This window comes from Alligator mississippiensis, chromosome 6, assembly GCF_030867095.1.
Source record: "Alligator mississippiensis isolate rAllMis1 chromosome 6, rAllMis1, whole genome shotgun sequence".
Lineage (NCBI taxonomy): Eukaryota > Metazoa > Chordata > Crocodylia > Alligatoridae > Alligator > Alligator mississippiensis.
This window is the reverse complement of record NC_081829.1, coordinates 95,408,234-95,427,785: the sequence shown is the minus strand read 5'-3', so window position 1 is coordinate 95,427,785 and position 19,552 is coordinate 95,408,234. Positions and strand designations below refer to the sequence as shown.

General features: G+C 40.8%; 1 protein-coding gene across 2 annotated transcripts in view; it reads left to right on the top strand.

The window, feature by feature from the left end:
- The first annotated feature begins 8,277 nt into the window (after nucleotides 1-8,277).
- The window catches only part of ADD3 (adducin 3), a 173,851-nt gene continuing 162,576 nt past the window's right edge, over nucleotides 8,278-19,552 (top strand). The window contains exon 1 of one of the 2 annotated variants that reach the window (XM_014594684.3): nucleotides 8,278-8,415. The gene's annotated coding sequence lies outside the window, so the exon portion shown is untranslated. The remainder of the gene's footprint in view (nucleotides 8,416-19,552) is intronic. The other variant, XM_059730187.1, reaches the window with a different exon arrangement.

The window sequence follows — 19,552 nt, the reverse complement described above, 5'->3', positions numbered from 1 at the left end:
GCAGCTGTGTCCCCAGCGTGGTTTCACATCTGCATTCCCAGGCTTGCTGCATTTGAACAGGAGCAGACCGGCGGAGGTGTGTTCCAGAGATATGGTATAGACCTTCCCTAAGTGCTATAATTGTACGTGCTTGCTTTGATTGCCCTGAAACTTGTGCCCCGGATACAGGATATGGTTAGTGTTGCAAATCCAGGATGTGCAAGCCAAGATGCAGCCCTCTGGGTTGGAGAAACCTGTCCTTAAGTTTAACAAGTTCTTCTCACTTGTTGTTCTTTGCTCATCCCTGGAGCAAATCAGCCATGCTTTTAGCTGTGCCTCAAATATCTCAGTCTCTCACCATTTACTTTTCCTAGTGCCTGGAACCTGTTACCCTTTTGGGAAACCTAAGCTGAAGAGTTTGGCTCTCATTTTCAGCAGAAGCCTGTGTGATGACTGAGTTGGCAAATGGGCTTCTGGTGAGCCAGTTTTCCAGTCATTTGGGTGGCTCTTGGGAACAAGCAGTGTCAACTCAGTAGGTCTGACTCTGGCAGAAGGTTCAGCTCGAACACAAGCTACCGTATTTACTTGCATACCACATACACCTTTTTCCCACAAATCAGCTCTCCAAAATTGGAAGGAAAGCTGAGGGGTTTTTGTTTGTTTTGTTTTTTGGGGGGTGGGGAGGGGTTCCGCCTAGAGTAGAGGCACCCTACTTTGATTCCTGCTCCTCCACAGTGAATCAGCAATGGCATTGTTATTCAAGCAGCTGAACAGTCAGTTGACTTAATGGCTCATTGTTCTTCCCCCCACAGGTGGTAACAATCATCTTTCCTCTGGACTGTAGGCTTAACCATGACAGGTGGGCGCATAGAGACCTGTTTGCCAGGTAGGACCCAGACAGTTCTCATCAACGGATCTGTGTCGTGTTGGCCCCACTGCCTTAATGTCCAGTTCTGCAATCATATGGATTAGACTGAAAATTAGACTCCTTCCTTTCCTGACTACACTGAAATTAAAAATGACAAACTGGCATGGTTGTCTGAAGAGGCAATTGTTATGTTATTTGCAAAAGATTTGTGTGAATATTTATGAGAGTCACAGGTTAGCTTAAAACAAGGATTTTTTTTCAAAGGCTAAGTAGGTTATATTAGGTAGGTGACATAAGCTATATGCCCATTTTACAGATGGCAAAACACAAGAAGAAGGGAGGTTTAATACCTCTTCCCAAGACCAAACAGTGGTCCTTAATCTGGCCACTGGGTAGGGTGGAGTCAACATTTTTGAAGACTTATGCATGCATTTCAGCAAAATGAGCATTTCATGTGGCTCCATATACATGATTAGATATTACCATACGTACTAGTGTTTGGAAGATCTAAGGTTCATTTAAAGTTCACTCCCCAGGGTAAGTCAGATGGACCCGGGGTGGTTTCACAATGATAAACAAGTCTAGATAGGGCAGCACTTAGATGAACAGGCCAGCAGGCAGCATTGCTATGTATTTGATTTGAATTATACACATCTAATAAGTTAAATAACAGAAAGTAGAATTACATTTCCAATTAAATTCAATATGCTGGATGTCAGTTCCTGTGCATTTGGAGTCTGGTAATCTTTCAACTAGCCTAATGAACTATCCAGGCTTTATAATGTAAAATACTTAATTATTAATCTATCAAATCCCTTTTTATATGACATCGAATCTTAAATAATTAAAGATACAAAACTGTACTTTTTAAGGGGTTACATCCCAATGAATGTAGCTAGTTGCTTCTACAGAGGCAGATTATGAATACAATTCAATGTATATTATTTTTAATTAACTGTATTCATCTGGGCTGGATTTTTTTCAGTTCTTCTGCTATATTTGCATCAGATTTAAAAAGATGTTACAAACAACGGTTGGAATTAACAGAGACTAAATCCTGTCATGTGACAGAGGATATTAATCTTTTGTAATCCTGAACAGTAGCAAGGGATCAAGGTCAGAACATAACCCCCCTCCAAAAAAAAAGGCTTCTTATTGACACCCCTGCATATCATTCCTTCCTTCACCATAACTTGTAATGTGTGTCTCAAATTTAACTCCTGACCTTGTAATCTAATTCTCACAGGTGACCTCTGCACTCATGCAAAACCTGGGGTCCTTTAAAGAGATCCCATTCAGGTAGAAGTTTCTGTCAGCCCAGATCAGAAAGCAAGAGCATGGACTTAAACAAACTGTAAGTATGTGAGGAAGGAAATACTTCTTCCTGTGTCTCCTGGCAAGGGCCTTGCACAGTGTGGGACACTTAAAATGATGATAAGGGTAGTGACATATGACTTCCAGGATCAGAACAGGCCTTCTAAACCACTTGAATTGTGGGTGAAGTTTTTGCACAGATCTGTGAAGGGTATGACCCTGGCCTCAAAAAAGACCTCTCTCGTCACCATGCCATTGTATCGCAGTGTATTTGCCAATATTTGCTTCTGAACCTTCTGGTATTTGAGCATTGCTTGAAGATGCAATAACACTACATTATAAAAAGCTGCCTGTTCAAAGAATATTCTGCTATGAAACTGATCTTGGTTTTAAGTCTTTAACATGAAGTTAAACAGAATCTTTAAAAATGGCGTTAACATTGGTTTTTGACGGAGATATAAACAAATCTTACAGGTGTTAAAACTAAGACAGGCCAGAAAAAGAAAATAACTGCCTGTCTGCGGGAAAAGGAACCAGGAAAAGAAAGAATAAGTGTATCTGCATCTAAAGATCTTGCCCTGGAGTTTTTCTTAAGAGGAAGTCCATCCTGCCAGCACTGGAAGCTGAAACTAAGCTGTTGTGTGATTCCCAGCACCTGTAGTTGTATAATCAGGGCTGGTTGTTTGGTGGGGTTTTGTTTCTTTATTAACAGAAAGGCCTTTTCAACTGAAAAGCAGATATAGGGACTTGCCTCCCAAACAGCTAATTGCAATGATTAAAAGTTTATTGAATTATCTGTTTTTAGGTAGGACAGTGATGGTGCATCTCTGACTTGAGCTGTATGTGAGAAGTAAGAGAGAGAGAAGTTAGAGAGGCAAGGGTTTCTTGGGGTGATATTTTGTATTGGACCAACTATGTACTTGGGATAAAGTTAGATTAGCTTTCGAATGCAAGACGTTCTTCCTCAGATCTCTCATCTAACTTTATCCCAACAGCATAGTTGATCCAAAACAAAATATCACCCTAAGAAACCCTTGCCTCTCTCATAATTTGTGGACTATCACTACCGTAACGTGAGCAGAATGGGAATTTCCAGGACTCCTTGTCTTCCCTCAGTCTGCCATCTGGGAAGCAAGCTTGAGAAAAACCTACATATTACGCAAGGGAAATCTTTTAAAACCAGAATATGATTGTCACTGGTTCTACAGTAAGCCATTGTAGGGAGTAATTTGTTCAGTTCGTGTAAAACTTAATACTGCTAGGGAAGTATGTTCCAATGAATCGGATATATTGTGTCTTTAGCATTTAAAGAGGAAAATTATGCTTATTATATAACAGAAGGTTTTGTTCAGTTAATGCACATGCCACTTTTCCTTAAGCATTTGTTAGTAAAAATGTTAATAGGGTTCAGTGGCCTGCATGCCTGTGTTTTGTCCTGACACCTGGAAAGCATTTTGATTACCTGAGGTTTCCTTATCTATTGTGAATAGAATATGTAATCGGAGCAGGCAGCGGGATAACAAAGAGAAGGGAAAGGTAATGTAATGAGCCCAATGTGATTCTCGCTTAATGTTCCCATCCCACAAGTATTTATGCACAAGTAGTATGAGGCTCTACCTAGTATAGTGCCAGGCACCACATATACACGTAGTGAGAGATATCCTTTGCCTCCAAGAACTTAATCTAAGGGTCTGAAGACAGTGAAAAAATTCCCATTGATTTCAAGGGTTATAGATCAAGCTTTAAATAGACCAGCACAGAAGCAGCGTGGGAAGGGAAATACAGTTACAGAGAGGTGGAGAAACTAGCCCAAAGTCACCTAGGAATGTAGTGACAAAAGCAAAAACAAAACCAAGGCTTCATGCAAACCAATCCAGAGGCCGAAACATGGGGCTGTGCTGTGTCTTCTGTGATGGATCATTTGATTTAACCTTGGACCAATCCAGGATCAGATTCTGCAAACTCTTCCTCCCGAGTCACACAGTTAATCTAATGGAGGTGCCAAGTCTGCCTGTGGGGAAGAAACACAGCTCATCTCTGTACAGATCATAGAAAATGAAGGTTGGAAGGGCTCTCCGGAGGTCACGTCTAGTTCAACCCCCTGCTCAAAGCAGGACCAGCCCCAACTAGATTCTTCAAGCCAGGGCTTTGTTGAGCCAGGCTTTAAAAACCGCCAAGGATGGAGATGGTGTGGATCTAGATTTGTCAACATACTTTGATTTAAGTTCTATCCAATATTTTGAATAAATTGCAACATTTTAAAGAGCCTTATCCTAATCCATGCATGGGGACATACAGTATAGTCTTGTATATATGCATGTATGTGCCTGTGTCCAGATCCTATATCCTGTATTATTCAAATTAGGAAAACCTATGAGAGAAACTCTAGTTGCTGTCCCCCTCATCTTCGATGGCATGAATACCCAGGGCCCTCATGTACAAATTAAGCGGTACAGAGAGCCAGGTGACAATGTACATGTTTGGAGAAGCTTCAGCCTGGAGATGATAGCCAAAGAACACAAACAGCCGTGGGCTGGGTAAATGGGTGAATAAATATTAAATACTGAAGGCAGTACTATGGGATGCTAGAAAGCCCACTTACCAGTGCAAACCGTTTCAGCAAGCATGATTTGAGCTTTGCCTTTCCTAAAGTTCTTAAGGTAGCATCTCAATATTGTATCCAGCTGGAAAACCCCAAGCTGACACCGAATAGCAGGTGCTGGTGTTGGGGAAGGGTGTCCAGTGCACAGCGTGTCCCACATGCCTATACAATGCACCCTGATCCTCCAAAGGGCTGGAGACCCTTGCACGTGCACAGAGCTCCAGAGCTGTGATCAGTACTAATCAGGCTCGTTGTAATCATCTCACTGCTGTTATCTTGTGTTCCCAGTTTGATTGCTAAACTCCCAGTGTTGTCTCTTGTCGTATCCATGCATTGTCATCTCTTTGCCTTTCATTATGTTTGTGGAGAGGGCCTGGCATAATGAGCCTATGACTGAGGTCTTCACGTGCTTTCATCGTAAAAGAAGAGGAAAATACCGTTGCATGATTGGGGGTTATTCTTTTTAAATTAGCTTTCCTTTCTTAAACCAGAAGATATGCTTTTAAAGTTTGGCAACCAAAAAAGGCAGTCTAAATTTTTAAAAAATCTTAATTGATTGTAGCTGTACTTATTAATGAATGTATTTATTTCGAAAGGAAATGCATGCCTTGACGTGAGATCTTAGTGACATGTGTTTAAGGGAGGTTTGGTGTTGGTGTTTGGTTGCCAGGTTGGTTTGTTGACTACTTGCAGCTCAAAAAGATGCGTGTTTACTCTACACTGTGTGAAAAGGGAAGTAGCAACTTGAACTGTAATTGCGTGGCAATAGCTCCAGTAAACAGGCTTTGCAGGAAGATGGTATGTTGCCAGGGATGTTCTTTGGCTATAGCTGTCTCCATGGTTCTCATTTTCATCCTTCCTTTTTATGTTTGCTCTGTCAACAGTGAACAATCAATTCAGGTAGCAAATTGTTTGGGCCTGTTTTTCTAAGAGAATTCAGCAGCCTAAATACAGGTGAAGAACCTGACTCAAAACCCACTCAAGTCAATGGAATCTGATACCGAGACTAACATTTTGTTCTGTTTGTGTGCGGTACCTAATCCAAAGGACCCCTGAGCCCCGTTTGGGACTGATGGGTGCTACCATATTACAAATAATAAAAGAAATACTGAAGTATACCAGGGCTATCTGACTGGCAGCTTACTACGTGGTCCCTGGGCTCCCACCTGGCCTGCGCTGCCCTCATTGCGGCGGCCAGGATCTCTGGGGCAGAGTTGTATGGAAGGAGGGGGCCTGGGGACTCTGCTGCCCACAAAGTAGGGGAGTTGCACTGTCCACACAGTGGCAGGGAACCTGGGAGGTCCCGTGGCATGCAACCCCCGCCCAGGCCACTGAGATGTTACAGCCCTGAAATATATGATTACTAATTAGATAAAGAGAGGGGCGAGGTGGAGTAATATGATCCTAGCAGTGGAAATGAAGTTCTGATCCTAGTTCTGACATCAACTCTCGCCACGGCGTTGTTGAAGTCCTGCAGCCTCATTCTAAAATAGGGGCAGTCGTACTTAATTGCTTGACTCGCAGGAGCCCCGTGAAGATTATATTCTTCTTATGGAGTCAGCATGGACAGTGGATAGTACACTGGGCTGGGAAGCAGGAGACCTCAGTTCTGTGCTGCCACTGATTTGCTTTGTAACCATAAGCAGTTCACCTTTCACTTCTGCTTCTTCCCCAGCCCTTTGTCTGCCTTGCCTATTTAGCTTGCACGCCCTTCTGCTCAGGGACTATTTCTTAGTATGTTTGTACAGTGCCTTGTACAATGGATTCCCAGTCTCCCTTGCTTCTTCGAGTTTTCACTGTACTACGAATAACTACTAAAACTAATTGTAGAGCAGTCTGGTGATAAAAAGATCTCAAACTGAGAATCCTTTTGCTTTAAAACTATATATTTTTGTCCCTTCTGTAACTGTTTTCCTTGGGTTAAAAATCTTCTTTTTAGAAAACCCGAAAGATACCACATGATTTTTTTAATTAAAAACCATTGCGAGTTAATAGACTCTGTTTGCACAGAGCATTTGTCTGTCTGAATATAACTCCTTACAAATCTTCATTCATTTATCCTATCATGGCCAGAATTTCCTGACTCGAGGAGCTTACAGCTGTATTCAGGGAGAAGGAAAAATTGCTGTTTCTTTCCTGTTCCTGTTTGCATCCAGAAACTGCACTCAAAATGTACTGCATCCTGTTTTACTTCTGGCTTTTTATTGTTAAACAGACATCCATTGTTTGACTTCTGGATTGCAAATTATCTTCCGTTGAAGAAAATCTGCCCACTATTATGGAAAAAGTGGAATGGTATTGAGACTGCATCGGTATTCATCATTGTAAAAGACAGTAAAGGGTGAGTACTGTATGCTATCGGAGTCGTTGAAACTATGGGACAGCCATATAATGGGTAGAATGCAAGCCCTTGGGAGTCCTTGACAATTGCTAATGTAGCACTGATTTAATATACACTCTAAACCATGCATTAGTATGCATTCATTTCAAAAGGTTGTGATTTCTAAAAGGAACCCAGTGGACTTGTATGTCACAGGTCCTACAATGTTAAGATTTGCTATTAATGGTGTAGCCTTGCTTATGACCTCAGCAGGGCTAATACTGCCCATGTTCTGGGGAACACTGGCCTTTGTCTCATGCAGATCTGTTCCAAGCAGGGCTGCGTGACACCAGGGTGAGAACACCAGCCAGCTGAAGCTGTCTTTATGCTAGCACTCCCATCCTTTCACACCCTCCCCACCCCCTTCAGCGTATTAGCAACAGTGGGAAAAGAGCCAAAAAGTGCATCTCCCTGAGAGATGCAACCTCTCCTTCATAGGGAGTAATCTGATCAAATGAAATATGTTCACAGACTGAAGCATGCTGGACCCAGAGAAGGACAAGGGCAGAGGAGAAATCAGGGCAGAGATGCAAAGGGTCTGAGAAGGTGCTCAGTATCTCACGGACCAAAGCCTGAAGTTCAGATGACTCTTGCGAACGCCGATTAGGTTGCACTAACACGCAGAGCGCTCAAATTCAGGTCGGCGGTACACCTCGTACACGCAGACACTTAGGTTTTTGTCTGTTTGCCCGGTTTGCCAGGACCCGCAGCACTGACACTCCCACTGTTCTGCTTCCTTCTACTCCCTATTGAACTCATGACCCAAATTGCATGTTTAATGCCTTCCTATTTCTCGAGTCATTGAACTATTTGAGGCTGGCATCATTAAAAAGAAAACCCAAAAAAAACCCCCCAAAAGGCTAACCCTGAAAGAAACCCAGAATTCACACAGCACAGATCCAGAACAGCAAGGAAACAAACTATAAAAGTTATTGTATTTAAACCAGGGAGATGAGTTTTATTGTTAGTAGTTGTCATAGCAACCTGATGTGCTGCAAAGTAATACATGCTGAGCGCACATTGTTACAGACTCTGACAAGTTCAAGGCTGGTGCCTTGCTGCTAAATCTTGTTGCCAAGGCAATGCAACATAAGGCTAGAGTCTAGAGAAATGAATACGGCAGACAACTCATGCCAGCAGGATCTATCTGATTGAAAGGGAAGTCTTAAAAGAAACGGTAACTTAAAGAGAAGAGCTGGACAGGGAGAAGGGGGACACAGAGATGGGGAAGAGACTCCAAAGGAAAAATGGTGGGTTAATGCCAAGAAACAGGTAAAGAGAAACATTTGGTTTAAAAGAACTGTTGCTGTTTAGAATGTCGTAGCTGGTGGTACTCTTAAAAATTGCACAGCGCCGTTATTGTTAAGATGCCAAACTCATGAAATCGTCACTCAGATTGACACTTGCTTTCATTGGGCAAAACTCCAGTGACTTGAGTAAGTTTGTATCGAGAATGTGGTTGTCCCAAGGCATGTTTTACCAGGAAAAAGATTGTATTCTTAATCTGGAGTTGTCCTACACACTGGCAGCAGTAAATCCTCTGGAATAGCTTTGTTAACTGTCAGTTTCAAGCTCTTTTTCAGCTTTTTTGCCATGCTTAATGGCAAAATATTAGATAGAAAATATGACTGATTGGAAATTGGTCAGGTTCTGATTATAATTCATTGTGACATGTTGCTAATGCTCTTGGCACTGTACAGAGCAGGAGAAAAGATCGGTACCTGCCTTAAGGACCTTACAGTCAGCATAGCTAAACACTCAATAATAGCCCTGAAACATGACACGCATCACTAATTTGAGATTTGAATATACGTATAAACCCTGACGCTAAAATACCACAATATAGCTGCTTCGGGAATATCTTAGTGATTTCAACTGATGGTGTTGGCTGATTTAGTAATTTGTGATGCATGGCATGTTACTACTTGTATGAGAGACATCTCTTCTGCTTTTTCTTACATCCCATGTATACAGCGTTCTCTTGGAACGTCTGTGGTAAGAAGTGTCGTGACGTAGTGTTCTTGTTTGAGGCATTTTCAGCTGAGCTCTGACCCCAGATTCACAATCGATCTCTCAGTGACATAATAATGGGATGTTGTGTGCCTCAAGACAATATTTGACCCTTTGCCATTATTCATTTTCCTGAAATTTGCTGTGCATTATGGGAAAGTTGTTGGGTTTTCAAGTATTTTATGAGGTCTTTTTTTTCCATAAGTGAAGAAAGGGAAAAAAATTGCATCTTTCTGTCAATTTATGAACTCTGCTAAGTAAGATCCACCCATCGCTCTTCATGTAAAAAGAATTTTTTAAAAAATTTATTCCTAATTACTCATTGAAATCTTATCTCAGGCTGACCTGTGGTCTCAGAAGTATTTGATGGTGGTGTACCAAAAGCTGAATGGCCATATGTTACCAGCTCTCTTCTTTTACAGCTGCTTTATTGCATTTAAAGTACACGTTCTCCTTCCTACTACAACTTTTCCTGTAAGTGATTGCTGTAGCTTTCACAGGGGAGATATATGATTGTAAATAGATGGGAAGATGATCCAGACAATTATGAACAGAAGGAGAGGGGTCCAGGAAAATGTTTTTATTAGGATACGATCTTCACTGTGGAAAAGACTGTGACAACCCTTATCATAATTATTAAGATTGTCTCTTATTCTTAAATTAGAAAACATACCATATTTTAGTCATTGTTGAATTGCTGTATTGGTGGCATCACAAATAGTGATCCCCCTTTTATCTGCGAGACAGCTTCAAGACACCACCGAAGAGATTTACTTTCACAAAAGTCCTCAGGCAGTAAGCAAAACCATATGGGCAGGACAGTTATTTCCAACATGATTCCATTACCATATATCGAAACTTAAAACTTCAAATACATTTTAAATGAACGGATTTTGATTTTTAAAAACAGTACCAGTTTTAGAGGTGACTGGAATGGGCATTATATAAATACACAGGGTGGGACATTCAAAGATGCTAGCCTAAACCTCTTATACCCAAGTGAATAGTAGGAGGCTCCCTGCTTTCAATAGTAACAAAGGAAAGTCAAAACTGAATGCCTTTGACAGTTTCCAGTCCCTGGACCTTTCCATTGTAGTGTAAATGATGTATTTTGAAATATTCACCTTGACCGAGTATTGTTAGAGCACAATTGTGCTGCCTATACTAGAATGCTAACGTGTGTGCTAATATTCTAAAAATTCAGCTTTTATCAGAGTATAGGCAGCCTATAGACAGTAATGTAGACAGCAGAGGAGACATTAAGACGGTGTTTTTAATATTCAGTATTTTTCTGGGTTTTTAATTGTGATGCTCTTTCTTCTCATATTTAAAACATTTCAGTTCATGATGATGACAAAAGGACCCCTAGAGTGGCAACATAATACTCCACTACAGGAATTTGGTCTAATTAGTCATTTATTAAAGTTTGTAAAACTGTGCTACAGGTTTTGTTATTCCTTTTTAAAATATCTTTTCTCCTACAGAATGGAAACATTTTGAAAAATTAATTTATGCACAAATGCACCAAAACCTGGCCACTTGTGATAATCATCATATATCTGAAAGTTTAAACAAGTCAGACACCCAAATGTGTTTCTACACAGGAGATGATTCACACTTTAATTCTTCCAGATGGTCCCCTTTGCTAGTCTTTCCGTATGGCTTCTGTGGAACGTAACAAATGGCTGTAAAGGAATTATTAGGACTTGGCAAGATTTATTAACATCTCAGCTCAAAACTGATGTCTCTGTCTCTAACGGATCTTTGTTATTTCCTCTGATAGACCATGGCATGGATAGTGGCTCTTCAGCCTTGTATCAACAGAACCTCTTTTGATACAAATTGAAGTCATACACAAAATATAACCGGTTTGGCAATGTGGCTTGCTAATACAGGCTGATTGTTGGGGAGCTTTTAAAAAAGAAATATAAAGCATCACAAACATTAAAAAAAAAAAGTTAATGACTCATAACATCCAATGCTAGTATTGGAGAGCTGGATACAAAAGTGCAAGACGTGGTAAGCGATAGAATAACAATGCGTTGTGAGGAACTGAAAGATTTGTCATTATACAAAGTCAGTAAGGACATCCTGTGCTCAGCACCTCAGAACATCAGCCCGTAGGTTTCTCTTGTTCAGGGATTCAAAGGCAGTGAAATTTTTATCCCAGTGCTTTGCCTGTGGTTGCACAGAACGTCTCTGGCAGAAACAGAAATAGAATCCACGTTTCTCAGCTCTGTTCCAGTGTGTTAAGACTCTCCTCCCATTGCCCTCAGAAACTGGAGCATGCAAAACCCTGGACACCACTGGAAAACCTTGGCTTGGACATCCTATCTGCAACTGGACCTGTTTGCTAGGCAGTGAGTTATATAGCATGGAAACTATTTTTTGCTAGCATGTTTTGAATTCTTTAACTGTTAAGTGCCATAGTTTAACCAAACGCATTGCCCATGTGTTAAATTGGGAAGAGCCAGTGCTGTCACCTTCGTGTTCTTAGATCCTGATTTCCCCTTTCCTGGAATATCCACTGCACTGGTGCAGGAAAGCCTCTGGAAAAGGTGCAGGGAACCTCTGGAGCTGTCTCGATGCCCGATAGGACCAAGGACTCTGCTGGACGATGGGAATTAATCAAGATAAGCACCATGCAGCTCCTTTCTGGCCACTTTTTCAGTATAGGGATAAATTTATAGAGACAAACCATATTCTGGCACAGCAATATCAGTCTCAATCTACACCACACAGTCCAAGCTACATTCCAGAATATCTGCACAATTTCTTTGAACCTCCCCTAGCTAGTCAGAATGAAGTGCAGCTTAGAGAGACTAAGCAGTTTTTCTAGCCTGAAGAACAGTTTGATGTGCAAAGCCATTAAGATCTCCTCCACATACCAGGTGCAGCTGGAAAGACCAGTTCCAGATAAGGATATCAACATTTAAAAATTGCCAGCAAGCTGTATCCTGGCCCCTTTACATCACTCTGGTGTTTTAAAGGGGAAGGACATGAGCCAGAACTTCCTATATGAACAAGTCTCTAAAATACAGAGAAGGAACTGAGCTGCAAGGCATGGAACTAGATTTAGATCTAGCCTTTTTTAATATTCAGGAAAGATTTTGGATCAGAGATTCTGGTTTGGGTCAATATAGATATAGGGCCAGCCACTTGTCCAAATTTTCTCTTCCCTTATAAAAATTACTGTACCATTTTTAGTGTTGTTGCTCTTTTATGTATTACAGTACATTCCTTTTATTTCTGAGATGCATGTATGCAGTTATAAAGTCTTGATAAAGTCTTGTTGCAACTTTACTTCTCTGCTAGGGGACACAAGACATAAACTGCAGTCTTATGCAGTACCATTTGGTGTCACCCTACTTCATACTTTTGGCACTGAGATCTAAATCAAGGTCACAGTTCAGCAAGGTATTTAAGCACATGCCTGGTCCCAGTGAAACCTTATTGGCACTGGCAAAACCCTTAAAGTCAGGCACATGCTTAAGTAACTTGCTAAATCCAGGCTCAAATGTTTAAGCATTGAGGATAAGTGCAGCAGTATAAGGAGAGGAAACCAGCTTAAACAAGAGTCCACAAATAGACATGCTGTAACTGGTTGATAGATAATCCTATGTATACATGAACAAATCCACAATAGACTTCATTTTCCTGCTGAGAAAAACAAGGTCATTACTTTTTGGGAAAGCAGCATTTTTTATCAAAGCCTATCCTGTAAAATAAGCAAGCAAACAAAAATGGGGTGTGTGTGTGTGTGTGTACACACACACACACACACACACACAGGACACACGGCTTTGTGACATGCATTCATTTCCATTCTACTGCGTGGAAAGTGAGGGTAAAATCGTTATTGAAATAAAAGGGAGTTTTATTATTAGTTTTAGTACAGCCAAAGTTTTTACCCTCAGAAGTGATAAAAGACAAGGTTATTACAAAACCTGTTAGTTAGATATTTGTCAAAAAGAAAAGGTAAATCCATGCGTGTGTTTTATTTTAATCAAAGATTAATATTTTTTTCTTGATAGTTTGCTAGATGAAAATGGACTAGATAACTCGGGTTGCATACACCCAGGTACCTCTATTGTGATCAATGGAACCACATTGTAAGGCCTTTTGTCTTCATCTCCTTTTAGCTAACCACCAGGACATTCTGGATTTTCCTGAAAATTCCAGTGCCTGTTTCTCTACAAATTATTGTCAGCTCTCTCCCCCGTTAAATATAATTTATACATTTTTCTTAAATTTTTGCCAGATGGCTCCACGTGTGATGTTTTGTAGCATATACGTTATTCTATGTAAAACTCTCATCTTTATGTCATGATAAGTGATTTTTTTTTCCTCCCTTGCATTTTACTTATTCTTCTTTGCTGAGTGACTGTATCACTGAATTCTGGTGCATGGATTTATGTACCTCTTGCAAGCTGAAGCAGTGCAGCTGTCAGAGTTTGCTTAGCCCTCAGAGTTCATTGATTATCGAGGCTGGGTTCTGCTCCCAGTGGGGAAAGGAATTATATCTGGTCTGGTTAAAATATATTTTAAAAAATACGGATCTTTGTGTTTCGAGTCTCCCAGTACCATATCCCCATCTGCCTGTCTCTATTGAATTAGAACTAGATGGCTCTGGGGAAGAAAAGGACAATGTGTTTTAAGGACACATTGCCCTTTGCTTCCCTACTGACAGCAAGATTAAACTACTGCCCAATGACAGCCCAGAATCCTTTAAAAGTTATTTGCTATGGAAAGGGCTGTCTCTAATCCAGCAGATCACTTAAGCACGTGCTTAACTTTAAGTATATGAATAGTCTCACTGACTTCTTGGGAACAACTTTGGATGGATTTTCTAAGTATGTGCTCAGCGACTCCTAAGAACGAGAGCTATATTACACTGAGCACATGCTTAAGTGCTTCATCGGGTTACAGCCAGAGTGCTCAACACTTTGCAAAATGGAGTCCTATTGGTCTGTCCTGCACCTCTTGGAAGTCTGATGGCAAATCCCGTTTGACTTCAGTGGTATATGACTGAGCTCTCACTGGCTGACTTTCAGCCAACTGAGAAAGAACTTACTCCTGGCATCAGCAGTCACTGAGCACATCTACACAAGATGTTTACTGCGAAGTAGATTAATTAGCTCCACAGTAAATGTTTCGCGTCTACATGTGCAACCCTATTAGGCCACAGGAAACTAATAAACTCAGCAGCAGCGCATATGTAGATGCTGACGGGGCTGGCTGGGAGATGATGGTGCTTGTGTGGGGGCTGCCTGCCAGCTAGCCCTGCGCTGGAGCACCCTTGTGCCCCAGCCAGCCCCTCTGCAGCATGTTGAGCTGGGTTGGAGCAACCCCGGGCTGGCAGGCTGACCCCCAGGGTCTGCTGCCAGCTGGGGCTGTTCCGACGTGGCTCAACATGCTGCAGTTCCAGGTACATGTTCAAATGGCACTCTTAGGTGCAATAAACTCTGGTTTGATCTGCACCGGAGTTTATTGCTGAGTGCTGATAATGTCTATAGACATGCCTACTGAGTATATACTGAGAAAATCCATCTACTGCCATTACTGGGAGTCTGGTTGAATATATGAAGCTTTTGAGACTCTGATGAGCTAAAAATCTTATGCTGCAATTAGTAATTTTTAAAGAGGAAGCTTTGTTCCTTCTCGGGTACATTAGCAGTTTGTTAGTTTCCAACTGTTAAATAATTTAACATTTCTAAATGTTGTTTCTTCTCGTACATGGAAATCATACTAAAATGAGGACCCTAGAAATATCAGTTGAGTTGCTTGGGAAATATCAGGGTTTATTTATTATCTGTTATGTGTATTATACTACCACCAAGCCCTGATCAAAAACCAGAAACCCATTGTGCTAAGCATGAGAAACAGAACAAAACAACAGTCCTTGCCTCAGAGAAATCACAATCTAAGTACTTTCTGCAATCTATGTACTGCTATAAATTATATTAATGACAGTAGAGTAGCCAGTGAAGCTTTTCTTGGCTGTGAAATTAACATTCCAGGCAATATATGTCAAATTTTTCAATTACTAGGGGAGCTGCAGCTTGGTTTTCTTAATCAATGACAAAAGCATCCAATAGATGTCAATGCTGATTTTTTTTTCTCTGTGCATAACCTTTGCATGACCTGTAAAACATGATCAGAGTTGATTTGCTCAAAAAAGTTTGTCATGAGTTGTAAAACACAGGTCCTGGGTATGTAGACAGTTGCACTCAGGGAGACTTGTTGCTGAAGGAGGCAAATGCTGCTTACAGCTGTGTCCTTTGTCCAGTGTACACTAGTGGTTGGGGAGGATAGCATTAGTCTACAACATGGACCTGTACAAGTGTACTGGGTGTGAAACTCTTAGAGAGCCATTGAACCAAGATACATTCCCTGCCCTGCCCATGACCCTATACACCAGTATTTTAGCATTCGTCTTCCTGACCCACCTTTCAACCACAGTTGTGATAAATGTTCCCTGGGCATTCTGTGCCCCAGGTGCAGCACTAGATATGACACACACTGACAATGGGCGTTACTCTGTTCAGAATCACTGCTATCTGCTGAGAGTATTTCATAATTGGCAATGGAGGGTTTTCACTATTCTAAGCTGGCATTAATTTTAGTCTGAGTGTAGATGATACTAAACTGATAAGTAGAGATTTCTTGATGCAAAAAAAATATGTACTCTGTTCCTAATGCCAATAAGAGGCATGGATTAGAGATGGCCTTTAAAAATGTGCTTTAAACAGGATTTTTTTGGCCAAAAATAACTAGTCTTTTGCTCACATTATTAGAAGAACAGGATGTTCTTTCCTTCCCTGAAGGGACAAGGAGGAAATGAGAACTTTATTTTTTCATGATATGAACAACTATTCTTCTGGGCCAGTCCTGTAGATAAATGGCCCTGATATTTCCAGTCTTGGTATCCTAGTCTCCAGGGGCCTCATTCTGTTTCCATTCCTAGTGATATTACACCAGTGCAATTCCCCTTAACCTCAAAGGAATTACTCCTCATTTGCACCAGTCAGCTACGAGGGTAAAAGCATAATAAAGGCAGCCTCCAGAGAGGAGCAGAGAATGCTGAATAACCATCCTGTTTCACATGAGTAAAATGCAATTGATAGACTTTAGTGGGGGCAGAAAGCATCCTTTCCTGTCCTCTTTGCCCAAAGGAAAGGGTCTGTGGTTTGGAGGAAATGCAAACGTAATGAGCTGTACATTTGTGCTTTATTATACTAGAGTTTGTCAGGAAACACTTAGGAGTTGAATCAGGAAAAACTAAATTCTCTCTCTGGTACTTATACATATCCCATTACCATAGTATCTGTGGACCTTGTAATCTTTAGTGCATTTACCCTCGTAACAATCCAGAAAGAAATCTGGACTCTGAAGGAACATGGGAGCAAAGAGAAGAGCCTGAGCAACAAATTCCAAAGTCAAAGAAACTTGGTGAGTCGTGTTCCCAAATAGGTCTCTCTCTTGTAAACCTAGGTGTTCAGATACCTTCATTCATTTTGTGGCAGAAAATCATCGGAAGAGAAGCAGTCCTTCAAGTAAGCGGGTCTCAAATCAAGCAGCTTTAGAAATCGTGGTGTTGCTTCTAATTCATATATGGAAGTCTTTGGGGAATGCGTGCAGTGATGTAATATGTTCTTTTTGTGTGGAATTCCACTTAATAATATTGCATTATGTGTAATTTCCAAACGATCACCCTGTGTAGTCCATCTAGCATGTATTACAGTAATCCATTCTCAAGGTACTAAAGGCATAGATCATTGTGACAAGGTCTCACACAGGATGAAAGAGGTTGCATACTTCTCACCAGGCGCAGATGAAAAAAAACCTAATCTTGGCAACAGCTACTTGCTGCTCTGGTGCCTAGGGTGTCTAATACCCAGCATCAAACAAACTTAATCTTCATTTGGGGAATAGAAGATGCAGTGGTTTGTAGACATTTGGCGCTCACCCCTGGAAGACATCTTTCATAACCACCTGGAGGCGCCTGCCTATATACTGGTCTATATGACCATTAGTAATGATGTCAGGAGAGAGATTGTGCCTGGAGAGCTTTTAAGGTCATTTGCAGAGTGAGGACATACAGTGCCATTACTGTTTGGCACTTTGCCGTACAGCTCTCAAAGCTGTAATGACTACAAAAGAAACCAAAAAAACAGAAGAGGTGGACAGAGGACATAATGCCCTTGATTGAAAAAAGAGGCACCCAGGAAACACTATGGCACTTTTTTTTTTTTTAATAGAGCAAAGTAATTTGGCAAGCATGTCCCCCGAGCTGCCTCCTAAAACACAGCTGTGTGAGGAATTATCCAATTCTTTGCTGAAGTAACTCCTTTAAAAAAAAAGCCATGTAGGTCATTAAAGTGCTAATAAAGAATTTGATGAATCTCTGAGCACTGCTCTGATTATCTCTCCATGGGGAATGAAGAACTCATTAACATGAGCTCCTTGCCACTCCCTCCTCCTTTTCTGGAGCTTGGCATAAAGCATGGAAGCAAATGTCTGTGGCCTGGCCAAGTTTCTAATGAATAGCTCAGCTAGGTCCACTGATTAGACATGTGGTCTTGACAGTGAGAAATGGGTTGCATACCACAAAAAGTGACGGGTTATTCCACTGAATCAGGTCCCAAGAAAAGATGATATTCTAATTGTCTCTTGGACTTGGGAAATGGGAGTCACACCTGAAGGAACAACATAGCTGCATTGATTTCTGAAGGCTTTATTTAATTCTGTGCTGATGCCCTGCTATATCAGCCAAGAGTGGTTTTGATTTAACTTGTCAAGTTTATTGAACTCTGACATAGTCTGAACCTGAAAGAACATTTGTGGCTGGAAGAATCTATTACCAGTTCCTACTAGTCCAGATCAATTTGTTGCATTTCCCACACAACTCATGCAATCATTTTTCATGGTATGATTCATCCATTACATAGAACCTGCAACTGGACATCTTATCATCTTAAGGATGCATAATATGAACACTTGAACCTGGAAGAAGCCAAATCTACGTAGTCAACAGTAGCCAACAGCAGAAAGAGAAAAACCTCCAAAAGTAATTATGAAATACTCTCTCATGCAAGGAAGTTTCTTTCTAATCCTACCTATGTCCTGAATCATGATGATTGATCATCCTTGTGATTTTCCGCGCGCTAGTGTGCATCTGCAAAGGCAATTCTTATGCATAGAAACTTAAATTCACTATACAGTAAAAAGCAAAGCAAGGACCCCCAAAGTACTACAGCCCTCTTATGCGGCTTGATCAAGGTTGCACAGGCACGTCCATCTTTGTCTTAACTTGGAATAGGATCTGAGTCCCAGTCCACTCCTTTCATCATGCAGTCATCCTCACTCTCCTAGCCAAGATTGAATTTTTGCATTTCTTAACTTTTTCCAGTTCCAAGTTGGATGCTTAATATTTATTAAGCATAGGGTATGGCACTTCATATCTTTATTAAAAAGACAGAATAAAGAAGAGGAAAGAAAAATCCAAGCTACATCACATGCAATTCCTTCATTTTATAGTACATCACTATATGAGTATGCAACCCCACCCCCAACATGCAAACACGGACACTACTTCAAAAGTCATGGAACAGCAGCAGTCAAATATAGCACATGCATACCTGTAATGTGATGGATAGATATTTTGGTGGGGGTGCATTTTCAATCCAGGGCCTTCAGTGACTTTTAAATTGCTTCTAATGCTAACATTTAAGTGCTTTATGTTAAAATATTAAATAAGTAAAGTTATTTTGAAGCATGTTTCCAACTTCTGGCTTTTCAATTAATGTGCTTGTATGTCCCCATTACTGCAATATCTGAGTATCTCTTTGAGAACCAGCTATATGTGAAGCTAGTTTTAATACCACTTCCTACAAGCAGTCACTCCTACTGTGAGCAATGTTACGTGTCATAGCTTGATTGCTATGGTCATGTGTGTGTTTGCAAGAGCAAGGACTGGCCCATTTTGAGTGTTCCACGTGAAAAATAGTATTTTGTAAAGGAGAGAGTATATTTTTCGAAGACTTGCATGGCTCCTCAAGCTTAGAGGAAAGCATAGACAAGATGAGCCTGGAAGCAGAACATTTGAGAAAGTAACAAGCAACTAAAAAGAGGGTTCTAGCATGTTATATTGTCATATTACCTGTAAAAGCTTTTGCTTTTATAGATATATAAAGATAATATTCTGTCTATAAAGATGATATTTGGTACACACATTACACTCTTAACAATTGCCCCTGTGTTTTTCCCCACAGTCTCTCCACTTTTGGTATAAGAACCTTCTTCTCTACTGTTCAAACCATCTGGAGCTGCCTTCTGCCATCTTTAGCTTCATCATGTCACTGTCTTTTTTCAAATTTCACCTCAAAAGTGATCCTTC